The following is a 20,566-nucleotide window of genomic DNA, read 5'->3' as shown; positions in this document are numbered from 1 at the left end:
TGTCATGTCTTAGTGGGTAACATGTGGACATGTCATGTCTTATATTTGGAATGTTTTAGTGCTAGTTTTGCACAATGTGGGTAAAAATTGATTCTGGTTAAATTGGTAAAATGGGGTAGGTTGAAGAGAAATAAGTCTGAACCGTAAACAAAATGTATTATACAGAAAAACTTAGATTCGAGAGATCAATATGTGCAAGGATGATCTAAACCAAAAAATGGTTGTTCCAGTCTTGTTTCGGTCACAAACAAAGGAGAAGGGTTGGTCTTAGGGAGGGAAGCAGAGAAAGAAATGACACTAGACCAATAAAGTGAATATCCCCCATTTGTGATATTATTGATGTCTCGTGTAATTTTAGTAGAGAGCACTAACTTAATATGAAGTCAAAGATATCTTGTATAGTTAGGACGGCTGATGACTTATCATGCATGTCTTGAAGAGGTTGACAAATGTTGATGAGTCTGATATAACTGGTGAGGCTTGTATGGAACAGACAGACTAAAATGAATATATATATATATATATATATATATATATATATATATATATATATATATATATATATATATATTTATCTAATTAGGCTTTTAATTGAGCATCTAAGACTCTCTGATAGAATGTGAGAGTTCACAGGCATCAATCAATGTTGACATGCATATATTAACGAGTGACGTCACACATGAGTGTTTAGTAAGTCAAACACTGATTTTCTTCATACATGTGAGCTGCATGTGTGAAGAGTCACAAATGACAAGTCAATTTTATAGAAATATGACTGATAATATGAATCCCATGCATTAATCGACTAACACCAATATGTGGCATCCTTTGATGACTAGGCCATGTGAGATGAAATGTTGGAATAGGCCGCATGCATCAATGTCATGAATTTGAAACTAAAAGGAAGTCGTTGATGATTATGGCGACACTTGAAAAGCGTGGTTTGCTTTAAATATGAATGTTGCAACCGTTTTTGAAATTTTTATCAAGTGTTACAGTCGCTAAAGCGTTGTATGCTTTATTCTTGCGCATTGTAACAATGTTTGCAATACTTATATATGTGGCAACTGCTATAAATGAAACTGAAATACATATTGCAAAGAATAAATTGTTGCATGGTTTATTTTATTCTTTGTAACAATAATTATTCGAGCTAGAAGATATAGGGTTTGTCTGATCTATTTTAGTAGGGAAGGAATAATTGGAATCTACCATAAAGTTATCTTGTGAGTTCTCCAGGAGTGAATCCCATATAGGATTACTGGAGAAAAGCTGGGTATCTTAATTTTTTCTTTATTTTCAGAATACTTTATTCACATTTTCATTACATACAATATCCAAATAAAAAAGAATTTTTATAGACTAATCTTCGTTCGAATCTATATTTGTGTCACCGTCATAAAAAAGGGGCTATGGGTTATCGTATTTTATTTTATTTGAGAGGCCGGAATAGGAAGAGATGTTTAGGGTCATCCATACCTCTCTGTTCCTTGTTGCTTTGGGCCAGTCGCTTCCCCTTGCTTCAAGACAGAACTAGTAGGAATTGTTGTTTTTCCGGAACCAGGTTTCTGAACTCAATAGGAACGGATTGGACCACAATAAGCATGAAAAGTATATGAAAAGGTCATCATAAGATAGAATGCAAAAATCCAGGCTTAGAAAGAGGAAGATTCAGCCATATATAATCATAGTTAATAATTAAATGAATCTGGTTCACAAGAAAAATAAATACAAATAAAAGAGAGCTTCGGGTCAATAAATATTGAGTAGATTGACTCAGAAACAAAAAAATTGAATTAGGAGCCCTGTCGCAGAGTTCAGGTCTAGCCATTAATTGTTGTAGAGCCTTAGCCTGATGCATTCAACGTTTCTCACATGCAAATTTCTTAGATAGTCGCATGTGCCTTTCACATGCTTACATCAGTTTGTCCGTCTAACTTTGGCCGGTCATTGTGAGTTCATCCTTCAATCTCTAAGTGATCTGATTGGTCAGGACAATAGAGGGGTAACATCCCAAGTCTGAGAGACGTGGTTGGTCCTCCATGGAAGGTAAAATGTCGGTCATATTGGCCGACCAAGTTGGCTGGACGGGGTCAATCCGTGTTTGAACTTAGATATCAAAGTTTAATCCTAATGTGGTTTTAATTACTTTTTGATTAGATGAGGGTACCCAAATATACCACAATCTTTTACTTTTCAATCTATAAGTCCGGTGATCGTCTATGGAAAGTGTCGAGACAAAACAACTTAAGTCCTATACCTTGTGTGATTGTCTATGGACGAGGTCGGGATAATACAACAACAACATATTTACTTGAAAATAGTTATGGTAAAAACCGATTCACTATTAGGATCAAAGTCAAGTAATTCGAATTAACGTACAAGTGCAATTTACTTTATTATAATAAAACAATTATAATGCGGAATAATAACGTAAATGGCACAAAAAGATTTTATTAACGAGGAAACCGCAAATGCAGAAAAACCTCAGGACCTATTCCAGTTTTGAATACTCTCAGAATTAAGCCGCTATAAAAAATATGATTCCAACTTCGTATATTTGAAACCAAGAAAACTACCCCTAGCTACTTAGTTTCGTCAGTATCCCCGCGCCTTCGAATTCGAGAGTCACGCACGTGAATCACAACTCCTTTGGTTCGTATTCCAAATAGTAAAGGATGAATATCTATTTGGTAACAACTCTATTCAATCTTAGTGATAAGATAATCAGTTTGACAAAGGCTCTTCTTTTTAATCTAATAAACTCCTTTGTCGGTTTAGATCAATCCAAATCAGTAACTTAGATTCAGATTTACAACTATCAGATTCGTGCACTGAAAAATTCCACCAAATGATAGTTGCCGATCTGTTCGACTTTATGATTAGATAAATCTAATTTAGGACGGATCCCAGCCAATCAAAATGTGTGTACAAGATTTTATAAAGATACAAAAACTAATAAGAAAATCTTCTTCGTCTTTAAATCTTCAGTCGCCTTCTTTAAACCTGCACAACACAAACTTGAATCCTCTTGTGATCAATCGCACACAGAACGGAGTCCGTTAACAATGGATTATCACAAGATGTCTTTAGCTCCGCATATGGTTCTAAATATACCGTCGATACTTTGATCTAGTTTGAGTGACCCTTATGTCAGAAGAGAAGGCTCTCAAGAATAACTAGGTGCAATCAAAGTTACAACAACCGTTAGCCAATCAAATCAATAATCGAAAAATAAAATAACAATGCAATTATCTAGTTTCCCACCAACGGTACTCGTAGAGCTTCTTGATCCCACAGAAGTCTTAAAGGAGCGGTCATAAGAGATTTTGCCTAATTAGGGTACTTTACTCTCCTAATAGATGGCTGCACCAGAAACTCTATGATTGAAGTTTTCCTGGCTCTTAGGATGGTTTGCAAGAAATGGAAACTCAACTATTTATAGACCAAGGTTGTTTGAACAACAAGGAAATTCCAAAACCAAAAGTATTTTCAAGATATGCAATAAGTGCAATTCGGTTTTCCAATTCCCAATTAATTTTGAACCATATTTTCGAAATCTCTCATACAAAATTTTGTTATTAGTCTAGCACATTAACTAATAACCCTTTTCTAGAGTATATGCTTTTATTGATGAAAATGAAATCATATAAAATCAAAGATCATAATTAAATTCTCCTTAATCATTTCGGTTTGGGATCACCTTGAGTATCAAGGAATATATTTGAAAAATTAATAATATGAGTTGTGCACATGTTCAAATAATGTCTACATCTAGAAGCTTCTCATCTTGGCAAACCCTAAACCCTAATTCACACACATCATGAAGAGATATGTGAACCATGGATAGTTGGTTTTTCTCATGGAACCAATTATACCATCACTCCAAAATATGTTGTGACCGGTTATAACATGAATCCCAAGATAGATAGTAATCAGTTATACCTTACTCCACAAAGTAGCTTGTGACCGGTTACACCTTGCTTCCCCGAGTAGCTTGTGACCGCTTACACCTTGCTTATCGAAGGTAGCTTGTGACTGATTACAACTAACTTCCCAATTCATCTTGTGACCGGTTATATCTTGGATTCCAAAGTAACTTGTGACCATTTACAACTTGCATTCCAATATAACTTGTGATTGGTTACACCTTGATTTCCAAAGTAGCTTGTGGCTGATTACAACTAACGACATATCATAGGTTATGACCGGTTATACCTCATCTCTAAACCAAAGTTAAGATTGGTTCTACCTAGTCATCTTGTATTGATCAATCAAAATATTCAATGAAGAATCGATGAACACATCATGATTTCCCTATCGATTATGAAACAAGTTCATACATCTACTTCCTTAAAATAATGTAATAATACATAGTTTCCTAGGATGAAATCACACCTATATAATACACATAATCAAGTAACTAAATACAATAGACTATGTCGATGTCGTATATACAAAGTGTAACACCCAGTTTTTTTAGCATGGTGAATGCTAAAAGATGCGACATGGCATGAAATGATGATTCATCTCAAGTTTCTGTCGCGTAAAGAGGAACATTGTCCCATAGCCAATGTTGCATCATCATGATGCATTAGACCAGTTGGGTAGATGGCCTTGAGTTTTGCAACGTAATCATTGCGTATCATGCGGACGATTGGTCTAGAGCCAATTTCGCACAATCATTGTGCATCAGGACGGAGCAGGCTGACTGAGTGAATATTGCACAATCATTGTGCAATATGCCAGTGCGGGTTGGATTAGAGAATGTCGCGTAATAATTGTAAGCAATCATTATGCACAATCATTGCACGCCATCATAGTGCGCAATCATTGTACATGAATAGTGAAGCAAGCACCTCAAAAGTGGCAGTTGGTGAATGTCCATCCTCTCCCTTTTCGAAAGTTGTAAAAATTGCAAGTTAACATATATAGGGAGGAGTAGTCGGTTGAAGGGGCATATGCGGACTATGCACCAAGTAATCTTCATAGCTTAGACGAAAGAGTATAAATAATGTGTAAGCCTCGTTCATAGCTGCATAGCCTTGCGAAGAGGGAATTTGATGCTTAGGCATCACTATGTCATGCCGCGGACCCGATAATGCGCAACCTTTGTGCATGTTGACGGAACGGCCAATACGAACTAGGCCATTACCATTTTTGTTAGGTCAAAGCCTTGCAAATGAGTTATCTTAAGTTTCTGTCCCTTCGTGATGAACTTCATTCAGTGCTTGATCCCTTTAGAGTAGGGAAGGGTACGTAGGCAGCCGCAATGAGTTGCAACATTTCCGGTCTAGCACGTTGGCCCCTCATATCATCTAAGTTCGGTAGCTCGATGCAAGAGATGATTGAATCCAAGCTTGATGAGGCTTAGTTGCATGCCAGCAAGTGGATGTTCATACTTCCTATCAAGCTGCAAAGAGTTAGTAAGCGTAGTAAGGAAATGGCAATAGGATTGGAGCGGCCTATGCCTAAGTCCAAGGCTTATGCCTTATGCCTGGACAAGACTCGGCAGTTTGACGGTTACTCAACTAGATAAGAAATTCAGTGATGAACTCCCTACGCTGAGGCAATGCCAGTGATGCATGCAACTATGTATTGGCCTTGGCCTTATGGCCTTATACCCTTTTGCGGACAAGGGTAAGTTTGGAACGTTGTGGAAGCTAAGTTAGATGCATCATGCTTACGGAGCATGCATGCATGGGAAAATGGACGTGCATTTGCCTATCTTTAAGGCCCGGACTGTAACATCATCATGGCGCATCGAGGAAGTTATGGTATGCGCGCCCAGGCGCGCCAGGCGTAATTCTCTGGTCCGTCACAGTTGGTATCAGAGAAAGTTCCGAGATAACTCTATGGACTGTGCGGAGTGGACTCGTCAACGAGTAATTTTTCTTCAAAAAGGAAATTTTAGAGACGCGCAAGCACGTCAACGATATTAGACCGGTCAAGAGACGATTTAGCCGATAATGACGTAATTGATTAATTATGAACAATAAATTTAATAGAAATTAATCAAGTAATAATTTGAATAAAAAATTAGTACCATTAGATAGATCTCGAAAAGTTATGCGAAATGGACTACTCAGAGAAGAAACCAGACTCGGAAGATGGAACAAAAATTAGTCTACCGGAGTTGACCATGACCATTGACTGCGGTACATCGTTGACCACGAAGTCAAAGTAAGTTTGACCGGACCTTCCTTTAGTAAAGGTGTGTCCCTTACTATTTTTGAGTGGTTGGTAATAGTAGAAACTTATTAATTAATTTAGACCTAATTACTAATAGCTAATCAGGTTTAGGCTAAGATTAGTCATCTAATTACGATTAGTTAAAGGAATAGGTATTTTTTGTGTGAAACTCATCTCATTTGAAAGTAAGTAGGAACTATTGATGAAGTAGGGATATTAGTCATAGAGAGAGTTTGTTTTGTTTGTTTTAAAAGGAAGAATTAGTTTGAGAAGGAAGGACAAGAAGAGAAAAAGAAAAGAGTTTAAGAATTTGTTATGGAGAAACTTGAGTTCTAGATATTGATGGGGGAGAGTTTATATATGAATAGGGTGAGGATGAGTAATTATTATAGAGGTCAGTAGAAAATAGGTTATGGTTTTTGGGAGATGAGCTTGGAAGGATTTATATATGTTAACGGTGTTCTTGATCATAAGGATGATGAATTAATTTTTAAGAGGATGGAGATGATGGAAGTTAGTAAACCAATCAATGTAACCATTTGTAATGATTTGTATATGTATAATGATTTGGGTATGTGTTAGAAACAAGATTAGATTAAAAACAATCAAGTTTTTCAGTTTATGAATAGTATGATAATCATGATTTTCATACAATTTGGGTATCTGCTCCCTTTTCTTCTTCTTGTTTCAATCAACATCAAATCGAAATCACTGATTTCATCAACCCTAGGTACTTGTTTAGGTTGACGAAATCAGTGTCGACGGATTTCGTTATGGTGGCTTGGTTGTGGACGTTAATAGCTTCTGTAGTGGATTCTTAGATGATGGTGGATCTGGAAATAATGGCGGCGGAGGAGGAGTTAGGATTCAGGTTGCTGGAAGACTTTTCTATAGATCTTTTAGGGCTAGGTTTCTATGTGATAAGCTCTTTTAGGGCTAGGGTTTCTATGTAATTTTGGGCAATTCATTTGTCCTGAAGAGGGTTTTCTATGTTGGGCTCTCACAATTGTGTAATGTGAGTTAACATTGTTTGGGCCTTGTACTTATTACATTAGGCCAGGTCTTTCCTTTGTTGGGCTTCTTTCTTAGAAGCATATGTTTGGGGTTTGTACTTTATACTAACAATTCTACATAAAATTAATCGTTACCGAACAAAATAAATAAATAAATGATAATCATAATTTTATGTGCATGGTATTTTGTTAACTGGCTTATATCTAGAGACTTTTATAGGTACCATAGATTAATAACTGGATATAGATCTATAAACGTATTTTTTAGTATGTCGGGTGGTGATTATGCAGATATAAAGATTGTCCAAATCGGTTGAGTAGAGAACTAGTTATCAGCGTTAGAAAGTTAGTCGTCGCAGCAGATACCACGTGTTATAAGTCACGAGTGTCAATGTTTATGAGACTTTCTAGATAGGTTCGAGTTATAATTGGAAAATATTCAGTAGGATAAAATTATAGAGAATGATCCCATGATTCTAATGAACCTAAGCGTGTGTATTTTGGATTTATAGGATATAATCTAGAGACATTGAAAGTAGGCCACTTAATCTGGGTTTTTGGCCAACACTTGGAATATTTCCAAGTTGTCCAGCGGAGAAGATGACTAAGTCAGCCGTCTGACTCGACCGAGTCAGACCAAGTTAGTGAGTCAGACAATTCAGGTCAGGAAACGGGTTAATGGGTCGGGTCGTGGATTGACCCGACGGGTCAGGTTATGGGTTGATGGGCCGGATTAGCGGGCCGTCTCGGGTCAGTCCCAATGGGCTTGGGTTTAGGGCTAGAAACCTTATTTGGAGTTTTTTGACCACTTATGATCCGGACTAGCTTTTGGTTCCTTCTGTAAAGTTGTAGGGTTTTTCGAGGGCTTTCCGATGATACCCAATTTGACCCTATTTAGATAAGTAGATAATTATTTATGCCTAGAGTGCTTAATATCAAATGATAGAACCACTGATAAAGTTATAACCATTAGTTCTTTGACTTAGCCCATATCTGGAGACTTGTGTGATATTATGTTATGAACCTTGTATGAGCCTTTTGGCTAAACTCGTAGATTTATTGTGTTATTAACAGTTAGTCTTTATTAACAACGATCTATTCAAAGGATGAACTAGGGATTCTTGACTTCAAGGTAGGCGTGGCTTGTCATCAAATCAGGTGGGAACTCTCGTAACCTTCTTGTAATCACTGACTTTTTTTTCCTTACGAGCATGATGTTCTTTACTAATTGTATGAGTGTATATTCTAATTGCATACAATGTTGCTTGAAATGTAATTGCGTGTGTGTAATATGCGTTGTATGATTTCCCCGCGAAGAGTGTCTGTGTTTCCCCACGGCTCTTAGCTAAGTTAAGTAGGGTGGTAAGTCATCCGTCGAAAATAGTATTAGTAGGGCGGTAAGTCATCTGTTTGAATATTATTATAACTATTTCATTTAGTAGGACGGTAAGTCACCTGTTTGAATATTATTGCTTATTAAGATAGTAGGGCGGTAAGTCATTCGTCGGCTATAGTACCTAGTAGGGCGGTAAGTCATCCGTTTGAATATTATATATACTATATTAATTGGGAGAAATCACTATTATGCATATTATACTTGTTTGTCTAACTTTCTGATCTTGATGGTCATGTTCTGAATCATGATTTATATGAGCACTCTGTATGGACGATGTTATTATTATTGATTAGGGTTGCTCTCGCGTCGTCTTCTCCAATAAGTTTGGCGAGGTTAGAGTGACACTTGCTTCATGATGCATAAATTGCTGAACTAGATTAGTTTCTTCTTGTTTCTTTCAACTTATATTCATGTAGAACTATGAAGCATGTTAGTAATTACTTGAGAGTTACATGTTTTCATTGAGCACCCTTCTGGGATGATGTGTTCTCTCGTTCCCACTTCAGTTTTCAGTAATCAGAAAGAAAGGAGCGCGAGAAGATATCCGTTTTCGTAGCTTAGTGCTTTACCGGATCTGGTATTATTGTGTATCTTTTATTATATGTATTCTTTCTTTATTTTGTAAAACAACACATCTATATATTCATATAACATGAGAGACTTTCAAATATACTGTATCAGGGAGTTTGGGTTTGTTTGTTAGCACTTTTTGTGAAGATGGTTCTTTAGATCGATAATTTGGATTCTGATGCTTCAATTAGGTTGTAATCCTTCTAGCTAAGCAGGTATTTAGGTTGGGGCGTCACAGAAATAAGTGGGAGAGTAGGCCAACTTTTGCGCAGAAAGGAGTTTGTAACTGCTATGCCAGTTACTATGCGAATCGAGTTGAGCTTTTTTGAGTGTTGTGAGTTTGCCTGGCCTAAGTGGCACCCCACTTACGAGTGGATATCCGGAAGACCCGTATGGGACGGTGGTGTAGATGGGGAAAAAAGATTTGCTGGTTTTTAAGGAATTCAGGAGACGACCGTACGGAGGAGACTCCTCGAACCGAGCGAAATGTTAAACCTCACACAGATGCACCGCTGCAAAGGGGGTGCTTTAGATTCGAGAGATCAATCTGTAGTACTCCGGCCTAAATCAAGACAATGACCGTTCCAGAGTAAATTCGGTCACAAGAGAGGATGGGTTGATCTGTAGGAGGGAAGCTGAGAAATGTGTGGAATCAATGATAATCAAAGATTGTGGGTGTGTGAATCTGAATACGATAAGCTCTGAGTGATTGAAGTTGTTCAATTTAGAGTAGTTGCTCAATTGATGAGTTGATGATCTCGTGTTGTCGATGAGACGTGAGATTGATGATACTGTTGATGATGATGATTCAATCATGATTCAGAGAGTTATTTATATTTTTGGAATTTTAGACACCATGATTCCATGAAGTGTGACAGTTGATGGAATCAAGGAGTGGGGAAGTGGAGATCGTGTTTGAAACCAGTTGCTCAACGTGTGGAGACTTGGTCGATTTTCCACCCACTACCTCGTGAATTCCTTCAACTGATTGCATGACTTATTCACATTCCATCGTGTGTTTGAACACACGTGCCATAGACCGCCAGACCAATACCCTAAGTGATATCCCCCCAAGTGACACGATTGACGTCTCTTCGTTTGTTAGTCAATTGATGACTTCATGGTTTGATGGGACGATGAGTCCATGTAGTTGCTGAGTGTCGAACATGATGTTCTGAAACTCATGAATTGAACATGTCATGAGACAGAGGTATAGTTCATACAATGAAGTGAGCAAGTATTGCTCATTCGTTGAATATTGATTGTTGAACCAATATTCCTTGGTTTGAGAAAATATTTATCATCTGAGCAAGTGTTGCTCATGTGATGAATTGTTGAATATTTGATCGTCTGAGAATGTGTTGCTCGTCTGATGGATTATTGGCAGCGTACCAAAAATATTAATTAGAATACTGGTCGTTGAACCGAGCATAATTAATAAAATTAATGACCATGAGGTCGTCGTAAAATTATTAAGGTTAGAATCTGGAATGACGATCCTTGGATTCAGAAACCCTAATTTGATCAATTGATGATCAATTCATGGTTCGTCAGAATTTCAACCATGGGACGAAGGAGGGATCGACTACATGGGACCGTGGATCAACCATGTAGTGTCCATATGCTCACGTGAGAAAATACGAAGAACTCCTGAAGAGTTGACGATTTGTTGGTGGAAGAATGATTAAATGTTGGCTTAATCATTTATTCAAAAATGCTCGTCTGAGCCTTAGGTGAGAAAACCTAATTAATTATGACGAGGCGAGGGACCGACCATGGAGTCATGAAACCGGCCCTGGGTTTTCTCGTGACCGCCTGACGATCACTTGGGCCCGGTCCCACGAGTTTCCCTAATTTTGTGTATTTTTCATGTATTTTTGATGAATTGAGGGAATTTTTCCTAATTTGAGAGAAATGCCATGAAATCAAGGAATTTGATGAATTCAAGAAAAACTAATAATAAAATAATAAAACAAAGGGGCGCGTGGGACCGGCTAGGGCATGGCCGGCCGGCCAAGGCCCGGTGCTACAAGTTTTCATAATTTATTTTATTATTATTTGATGATTTGTGCAAAAATACCATGAAATCAAGGAGTTTTTTCATGAAATTAGAGAAATAATAATAATAATAATAAAATAATAAGGAACCGTGGGGTGTGGGGCCGGTTGGGACCAAGGCATGGCCGGTTGGCCAATGGTCACGCACACACTCCTTTCCTTAATTTTATATTATTTTTTATGGATTTATGGAAGTACCATGAAACCGAGGAGTTTCCTTGAGACGAAGGAGATTTGATAAAATGAGAGAATTTTCATCAAATCATGGAAAATAATAAAAATGCATTAAAAATATAAAATTGGGGTGGGATTGACCACGACACAGTCGGTCGATCGTGTGTCCGTGCTCCCAGCACCCTGGTCAATATTTTTAATTATTTATTATTTTCTTCTCTATTTTGCATAGGTTCATCGTTTCATTGTATTTTTGAAATACTCGTTCGTGCGGTGACTGTTAGTGTATCGTCGTTGAATACACCTTCACCATTTGAATCGGGGCTTACTTAGAGGTAGCTCAGACGCCCAGTTGTTGATTATTTATTACTAATTATGGAATACAGTGGAGATTCGACCATAGAATCGGATTAATAAAGTGAATTCAGAATTCAGAATAATAAAGTGAGCATTACCATTCCATGGGATTGTAGATTCGACCATAGAATCGGAGTAATTAAATTTTATCTATTACCATTTATGAGACCAGTTGTGGATTCGATCATGAAATCGGAGTAATGAGATAATATAGTTATTGCCATTCTATGAGATCAAGCCGTGGATTCGATCATAGCTACAGAACAATTGTTTATCGCATTCTATGGGACCAGTCGTGGATTTGACCATGAAATAGGAGCAATTGTTATCGCCATTCCATGGGACCAGTCGTGGGTTCGACCATGGAATATGAGCAATTGTAATTAGGGATAATTAACTTTGTGGCTCTATACTAGCAGAGCAAGCTGTCTAGGAGCATTAATTATCCCGATATGAGCTTGTCGGTAAGTCATATCCTTTATATAGTTAGGGTAAACTCGTTGTTTGTTCCTGAAGACGTTATCGCTCTATACTAGCAGAGCAAGCTGTCTAGGAGCCGTCCATATCGTGATACTATATAGAAATAATCACTGGAAGTGTTCAGTATTCATGAGATATGCCGTTGTCCAGTCGTGAGACTACATATCTACATGTACTCTGAGAGAAAGTACTCTCCGTTGAGAATTCGATGAGAGACCCGTGTCTCGATACTCACGTCTGATTGCTGAATCAGATCTTCGTATAATTATGAGTTTACGATTTTAGCCTTTGTCGAAAATCTACCATCTACATTAAGTCCCCTGCTTATTGAGGAAAGCTGGGTTCCTCAGTCAGCATTAAATGGTGATTTTCCGGCCATAAATAATAATACCAGTAATTGAATCTTAATCGTAAGTTGAGACGTTACCGGATTTAGAGAGCATGAGAAAACCACGACTTGATGAAGGCTTCAATGTCATAATTGGAGCGTCGTTTGATGAGCATAAATTGGTGTTGAACCGCTGGTTTAGACGACGAGTCCGTGGTCGGTTAGGATTCGCGGGTCGACCCAATAAGGAAATCCTTAGAAAATTAGGTTTTGGAAATAAAATTGATATAAAAGAGATTAATATTTTTTTTTAATTTTCCTCACACACGACCAGCACCTTCATCACCTTCACGCCAGGGAAGGAGGGTTTTTCCGCCGGAGCCGCCACCGATCGCCGGCGCCGTCCGACTGTCGTCCAGCCAAATTCCAGCCGCCGCACGTTAGGTAATTTTTTTTTTTTTTGCTGATGTATATGATCCTCATGAGTTTTTCATGCTTTGATCATAATGAAGTTATATACATGTGTGTATATTAGTGTGAGTTTTATGAAAAACCCTCGTTTTTTGAAAACGTATGTTCGTTCGATCGTTAGTTTTGCAAACTAACTATAATCCCTGATTTAGGAGAGATTTTTTTTAGTATATGAACCTAGGTTCAGTGATAAAACTTATTTTATGAGCTTTCATGTATACCAAGGTTCTATCATAAAAGAAGTGAATTTTCATGAAATCGGAATAATCCTTCGTTTTAAAGACAAATAACGATGACACGAAGGAAAATATGTATGATGAACTAGTGTCCAGTGATAAAATTTTTTTTATGAGCTTTCATGTTAATACAAAACTTTATCATATGTATGAGATGTGAACTTTCACAATATTTTTTGAAATAAACCTTCGTTTTAAAGACAAATAATGATGATACGAAGGAAAAATAGTTTTATATATATATATACATATATATATATATATATATATATGCAGCCGTGACATATATTGTGCAAAATATGATGATATATTTTATTTGCATGAGTTTCTTTTCGTTAGATAAAATCCTTGAGAATTTATGTATGCAAGTTGCATTAATTGCTGTTTTTTTCGAAAAATCAAAACGTGGGTTTTGAGGATTCTTCAAAGATAGACAATATATTTATGATAGAATATTGTATTGTTATGAACTTCATAGGTCAGTTGTGTTAATTCTCACATTATGAAAATTGTGTCCGTGATTTCATGAAAATCAGTTTCGGAAACTAAATAAAGTTTCGTTCGTTTTTTGCGGTTTTCGAAAAGACGAACGATTTTGAGGTGTTAACTCTAGCATTATTATCACTATTGTTAGTGGAAGTATAAAAGGTAAGAGTTAAGAGTTACCTTTTTTTTGGTGATGTTGGTTTGTTTGCATAGTAGTAATCTTTGATCTTCCGGTTTCAGAAAATGTCGACCAACAATAACAGCAATTACGATTACTGGTATTCCTATTCTTCCTCTGGCTCTTCTGATGAGGATTACGACGCTCCTGTAGAGAAATCAAAGGCTAGGGTTACCCAGAAAGGGTAATGTTCCCTTGGGTGAGCGAAGAGTCTCTTTTGCTGAACTCGAAAAGAAAAGAGCTGAAGATAAAAACGAGGATGCCCGTCAACGTGAGACAGAGGGTTGTGGAGAAGCGTCAATTCTTGGATGGGGTTCCTTCTGATTATGATGCTGATGCTTCTGAAGGAGAGATCACATGGGAACCATCCGAGCGTTACATTAAGCCTGATCGATATGAAAGAGAGCATTATAGGATGATGAAGAAAATTGAAGCTGAAGCTGCAGTAGAAGATAACTCGGATTCAGATGATGATGTTATCTTCCATCCACTGGACTTCACCAATGATCCTGACAGTGACTCTGAAGAAGATGATTCCGAGAAGGACAGTGACGATGAAGCCGACAATTCGGATGAGTCCTACGAGTAGTTTTATTTCCATCTTCTTTAGACGTTAGAGCATTCCCTTTTAGTCTTCATAGTGGATATCTTTCTTTTGACTGTTTAAACGACTTTACTTCAATTAGACTTTTCTTCTGAATGATGAACATTTTGTTAACGTCGATTTCTTCTAATCCATGACATGGACCAATGTCCATATATCCAAATTCATCATGACTTGTCGATTTTCATGAGAAGTAACATAACACACGGCTGAGAATTCATGACGTGTACAAGGCCGCGTGGCCTATCCTTTGACCCGTGATGTTCAGTCCCCAGTGTTTATTTTCCTCCGCGTCTTCGGTATCGATCTTTGAAGCCTAGGGTTTCAGTGAAACTCGTAACTGAGTTGACTATATGACTATCGCCTGATATATATATATTATCAAGACTCCAAATCTATGATCCACGCAAATTTCTTCCATTCCTGAGTCAGTTTCATCGTGCAGAGAAGTTTTGATCCTACCTCTTGCCGTCATGTCGAGCAATAGCATTTCTTCTCAAGATGATCTTCAGTCGAAGCGTGAAATAGCAACGTCTATCTCAGTAAGTTGTACACTTCTTTCTTTTCTCCTTTCTTGTCTCTGTTCGATTGTTGATCACAAGAAATGATTTGTCGTAGGACTGTAAGAAGAATGCTACTCCTCATAATGCAAGGCCTAAGCGGACTGTTAGAGCTCCTGCCCGGTATGGATCGGCTCGTGCTGAAGCTGGATCGTCTGTAAGTAAACCTATGACTCTTGAGATTGTACTGAGTCCCGGGATTAACACTCCTTCGTTTCATCGTAGGCGGATGTCCGTGTCGTCGTCGATGCTAGACGAAGAAAGAGTGGAAAGTCCGTGACCGTGGTTGAGGTTGAGGAAAGCAGTAACCAGGCATGTGAAGATTCTGTAGGATCCGTGGAGACTGGAGACTGGTCCATGCTCGTGAATACCCAACCGCTGGACTTTTATTCGAAGCCCCATTGATTAATACCTTCCCAGACAATGAAATGGTCGGCGGATTCGTGATTCCCAAATGTCATGTCTCTGTACACCAAGATCTGGAAGAAGTATGGTCACATTGCTACCACAGAAGTGTGGAAAGGTTTTCTTCCAACCCTTTTAACCACGGTAGCGGGGCTATTGCCGATCATCGAGGAAATGAATCAGATGCACTTGCGAGACGTCAAAAACCATGAACTGCACCAATGGGATGAAATGATCTCGAATTGTGAGATATTGCGATTCAATGTAAGCTGGCTCCGTCGTCGTCTTGAGATAATCAAGGTTCATAAGGCGGCAGAGGCTGCTGATGCAATTTCCATGAATGCAGCTTTACTGGATGAGGAGAGGATACTGGCTCTGGAGTCAGCAAGGGTTGAGAAAGCGGTCGAAGACTTGAAGGCAAAGACCAAGATTTTTCAGAAGAAGCTTGACGAGGCTTCTTACAGGGATTCCGTTGCTGGATGGTTTGCTCTGAGTGAGCATTTGTGGTTGTTGTTTTTTGAGTAAATCTGAGTTTCTAGTTAGGTGAAACAGTTGATCATGGTATGAACGAATTTTGCTCATTTATGAAATGTTTAATGAACAAAGGAGCATTCGCATGCTCTTTGGAGGAATGAAATTACATTTTTGAAAATGCTTGAAATGATGAAGAGGTAGTTTGTTTCATGGATCAGGCATAATAAGCTTTGAGCCATTTGCCATTGATGATGTTTCCTTCCTTTCCTCCATTGATTGCTAAAATTTTGTAGTATCCGCTAGACACTGCTTTGATAACAACATATGGCCCTTCCCATTTAGGAGAGAACTTAGGAGCAACATGTCTTGTTGAATGTGCTTTGCCGTCTTTAATACCAAATCTCCTACTTGAAATGTTCGAGGTCTTACCATTTTGTTGTAGGCTCTGGAGATCCTCTGTTTGTAAGCTTCCACATATTTTTCCACCTTGGTTCTCCTTGATTCAGCATATCCATCAGATTCTTGATCTGGAGATTTCGGCCTCATCCCATTGTACACCACTGGATGCTGCAATCCTGGCTGAGGGAACTTTGATTTCTGCTGGAAGTATGGCGTCGGCTCCATAGACAAGGGAATATGGCGAAGTACCGATCGAGCTCCTTGGTGCAGTTCTGTAAGCCCATAGAGCCATGGGTAATTGCTCATGCCATGATCGAGGATTGTCATGAATCGTCCGACTGATAATCCTGACCAAAGTCTTGTTGGTACTTTCTGCTTGACCATTTCCTTGTGGATAGTAAGGCGTGGAGAAGATTTGTTTGATCCCATATTTATTGAGCAGCTTCTCAACATCTTGATTGGCAAAAGGAGTTCCGTTATCTGTGATGATGCTTAGGAACTCCGAATCTGCATATTATGTGCTCTTTGATGAAGGCGGCAATCGTAACTCCAGTGGTGCTTCGAAGAGGAATAGCTTCGACCCACTTGGTGAAGTACTCTGTCAGTGATGATGTATTCATGTTGTTTTGAAGATGCTGGATTGATCTTCCCAATGATATCTAGTCCCCATGTAGAAAGGCCACGACTATTCACAGAATTCAACGGGAACAAGGAGTGTGGATGAGATTACCATGGGTTTGGCATTGGTGACACCTCTGAACGTGTGCGGCTGCATCATCTTCCATGGTTGGCCAATAATATTTCTCATGAATTTGAAGAAATAGTTTCCTCTTTCCTTGATGTTCTCCATCATGTACTTCCTTCAGGATTGTAGGGATTTCATGTTCGGCTAAGCACCTCAGTAAATTTCCACCAAAGCTTTTGCGGTATAAGATCCCATCGAGATAGACGAATCTCTTAGCTTTCTGAATGAGTTTGACTGCTTGCTTCTTTTCGTGGTAGTTCGTTGTCCCGGAGGTATTTGATGTAAGGCTCCCTCCAGTCCCCAGTGTGGTGGACCGTCAAAACCTCCAAGTGATGAGGAGGTGTTTGGCAATCAGGACAAGATCCTTGTAAAGCTCTTGACTGAGTCTCCATGGATGGCCAGTAGTACCCCATTCTTTGAAGCTTTCTGTAAAGTGTTACCACTAACGTTTTCCCACAGACTTCCTCATGTATGCGCTTGAGCTGTTCTTCCGCTTCGTCGCTCCCAAGACATCGTGATAGAGATCCATCAGGGTTTCGATAGTATAGCCCTCCATGAAGCAAGAAGTAGTTCTTCAATTCCTTGAGGCTGACTTGGCCTTCTGAAATAGAGCTGCTCAATTCATGAATGATGGGTGCTCGCCAATCGTTCGCTGGAATGTCTTCGATCTGAGTGAGCCAAGTAAGATACTGTACGCCTCTGTACAGTGATCGTTTTCTGTGCTCCTTCGAATTGCAGCTTGGAGGCGAGAGTTGCTAGGCAATCACACATGCCTATTGTTAGTCCGTCCAGTATGGACGATCGTTGCGTCAGCAAAATAGGTCAACAGTCGCTGAGCTTCGGTTCTGAATGGAGCAAGTGTGATTTCTTTGAGAGAATATGTTCCATTCATCTGGTTGACCAATAATTTTGAATCTCCCCTTATCTCGAGGTGTGTTGCTCCTGCTTGCTTGGCCAAGATAATCCTAATAGGAAGGCTTCATATTCCGCTGAGTTGTTGGTGCAGTGGAAATCCAACTTGAACGAATGTGAGAAAACTTCACCAGATGGAGACACCAGCACTACGCCGCTCCTCCGGTGTCACTACTAGGGGTGGCAGATCCATCAAAGTATAGAAGCCATGTTTCTTCCTTGATGACCAAGATGTCTGGGAATTCGCCGGGCACTTCTTCATGTAGTGTTGTTGTGTCTTCCCCTGGAAAAGCAGCGAGCAAGTCTGCGACCGCTTGACCTTTGATGGCTTTAGGTGGCGTGCAAGCTATGTCAAATTCTGACATCTGGAGTAGCCACTTCGCTGGTCTCCCTATCAAGGCTGGCTTTGATAGCAAGAACTTTATGGGATCAGCTTTGGAGATGAGTACGACCCTGTTAGATAGTAAGTAATGTCTGAACTTCTGGATTGCATGTACCAATGCCAGGCATGCCCTTTCGGCCTTTGGATATCGGAGTTGAGCATCTCTCATTGTGCGGCTGAAGTAGTAAATCGGTCGTTCGACGCCTTCGTCGTCTTCCTGAGCGAGGAGTGCGCCGATGGCGACGTCACTGGAGGCTGTAAAGAATCAGAGGTCGTCCCTGCACTGGAGACCTCATGACGGCCGGTGACAATAATATCTGTTGTATTTTATGGAAAGCTTCTTGTTGAACAGCTGTCCAGGTGAAGCTTGCTCCTTTTTCAGCAGAGGTGTGAACGAAGCAATGAGTTGAGCTAATCCAGGAATGAAGCGTCGAATATAATTTACCTTGCCCATAAAGCTCTGTAGTTCCTTCACGGTACGTGGAGGAGGCATGGTGGTAATAGCTTTTGCCTTGTCTGGGTCGACTTTGATCCCTTCAGCCGTGACCAGGAATCCTAAGAATTTTCCGGAAGAAACTCCGAATGCGCACTTTAAAGGATTCATTTTTAATTTGTATTCTCTGCATTTCAAACACCTGCCTTAGAACTTCGAGATGAGATGCTCGAGTCTTCGATTTTACCACCACATCATCAACATCAGTCTTCTACTTGCTTGTGCATCATGTCGTGGAATATGGCAGTCATGGCTCGTTGATAGGTGGCACCAGCATTCTTTAATCCAAAGGGCATCACAGTGTAGTGAAAATTCCCAATGGGAGTACGGAACGCAGTCTTGTTGGCGTCATGTTCATACATCTTGATCTGGTTGTACCCACTATAGCCGTCCATGAATGAGAACATACCGTGACCACTGGTTGCATCGACGAGCATGTCAATGTTGGGTAGAGGAAAATCATCCTTTGGACAACATTTATTCAAGTTCCTGAAGTCGACACAACTTTGATGACCATTTTTCTTCTTAACAGGTACCACATTTGCTAGCCACGTTGGATGAAGAATAGGCTTGATGAACCCTGCTGCCAACAGTTTCTGGATTTCGACCTTGATTTGCTCCTCGACTTCGTGTCTAAATTGTCTGGGCGGTTGTTTGACAGCTTTGGAACCAGGGACGATGTGCAGGTGATGGGTGACGAGTTTTCATCCAGACCCGGCATTTCTTCGTACGTCCAGGCGAAGACATCTTGATATTCTTTCAATAATTTTACCAGCTCGGTCCGCTCCTCTGGTGATAGTGCTGAACTGATCAGGATTGGCCTTGGATCGTCTTCAGTCCCAATGTTGATTGTTTCAAGATCGTCAGTGGTAGAGTCAGTGCCTCTGTAGTTGTCGTGGGGCATCTTGGACTTCTTCTTCAAGTGATAGCTCACTCTGACACGATTCTTCATGGTGGGGAGACTTTTCATCGTTCTCCCCGATTAATTGCTAATCTTTCCGTCGGCGATAAATGACTCTCCCTTCTACGTCTCGATCGGTCGTGAAGTTTGACCCTGAAATTGAGACTTGACCATTATGGCGTTTAGTCGGTGTAGTAGGTGACTTGATCATTTTAGCAGCTGAGGATGACGGATCGTTATCAGCCTTTTCGATAGTCTTCCATCTTGGAAGTAGAGTACTGCGAATCCTGCTTGGAGGTTCCGGGAGGCCCTTTTGAGATTCAGGGAACTCGGTATCTTAGACGGGAGCATAAGGAGATGATGAAGTCGGAATGCAAACGATCTTGTTGTCGAGCAGGGACTTCATGCATTGATGGTATGTTGAAGGAACCACCTTGTTATCATGGAGCCATGGGCGTCCTAGTATTATGTGGTAGTCAGGTTCTTGCTCGATCACATGAAACTTTGCTTTCGATCGAATCGGCCCCACCCTCAAATCTATGTATGCATATCCATATGTATGGCTTTGACTTCCTTCAAATCCTGTCATTAGGATGGGATAGCGAACGATTTTACCTTGTGGGAAGCTGGCCATCTTGAGAGTCTTCATAGTGACAATGTTGGTGGAAGCACCGTTGTCGACAAGAACTCTTCTAAATTCAGTGCCTTTAATGAAACCAGTGACATACAATGCTCGGTTGTGTCCTTCATCC

The sequence above is a fragment of the Papaver somniferum genome, chromosome 3 (assembly GCF_003573695.1).
Source record: "Papaver somniferum cultivar HN1 chromosome 3, ASM357369v1, whole genome shotgun sequence".
Classification (NCBI taxonomy): Eukaryota; Viridiplantae; Streptophyta; class Magnoliopsida; order Ranunculales; family Papaveraceae; genus Papaver; species Papaver somniferum.
The sequence above is the reverse complement of the archived record's forward strand: the minus strand, read 5'-3'. Positions refer to the sequence as shown.